Here is a 1,172-nt window from a genome sequence, read left to right on the forward strand (position 1 = left end):
TGTTGTTGTTTATGGCGTACTTTTATATATTTAAATCATTGTTGTGAGCGTAATGTTATCATTTATTATGTATAAAATATCTTTTTTAGTAACTTGTGCATCAATAAAAAGAGACAAAACACAAACTAAACAATACAACAGACCACAAGTATTTTCAACAAATTACCCATTTGTGGCAACAGATGGACATTAGCTAGAAGAACACAACACAATTTCATAAATTAGAATGTTTTCCTCCAACAGATGGATAATTTGTTGACAGAAACCCAACTGATGACCAATCTGTTCCAACACATGGTCTATCTGTTGAAAGAACTCAAAAGCCAAAATTTCTATTGCTACTGAATTCAAAATTGCTCCTTACCTTTAATCGTCGACATGTTAACATGGAAAATATTTAAAAGAAGAAATAAAAAAAATAAAAATTGAATAAGAATTAAAAATACATTAGGTATTGTTGACACATAATTTTTGCCTTACACGACTAAATTTAATCCTGAGTTTCTTCAGTTTTTAATAAACCAAAATAATTATTTCATCCAAATAAAAAAAAAAACTTCAAATATTTTTTGTACGTGATTTTGTCATTTTAAGTAGCGATTATATACTATCGTGTTCAGTTATACGAAATTATATAATTTGTTATTTAAATATTTATTTTACAAAATATCGGATTTAATCAAGGCTTATCTTGAAAATAAATTCAAATAATTAAAACCTTAATTTAAATATAATTTATTCTCAAAAATAATTTATTTGGATAAATATGCATTCATTTTATTAAATCAAGAAGCTCGGGATAAAAAAAAATATTAATTCGTATCGAATTTCAATTTAATTTAGCCAATCTATTAGATTTGACCATAATTGAAAATTGATCATAATTGCAATACAATTCGTCAATTGATTTTTAATTTGGTCAAAATAAATAAATATGGCTAGATTTAAAATTCCAATTGGGGTTATATTTTAAATAACCTCCAAATTCTCAAGAACTCTCATAACTTTTACCCAATTCCCACCAAAAAATAAATTCAAATTGTACTATTCCCCCCAACTTTATCCTTTTCCAATTTTGAAATTCAAAGATTGTACTATATTGAACTATTTCCCCCCATATTATCTTCCACCTCACCTTATCTTTAATTTTTACATTCCAAACCCCCCCCCCC

This window comes from Capsicum annuum, unplaced genomic scaffold, assembly GCF_002878395.1.
Source record: "Capsicum annuum cultivar UCD-10X-F1 unplaced genomic scaffold, UCD10Xv1.1 ctg2352, whole genome shotgun sequence".
Classification (NCBI taxonomy): Eukaryota; Viridiplantae; Streptophyta; class Magnoliopsida; order Solanales; family Solanaceae; genus Capsicum; species Capsicum annuum.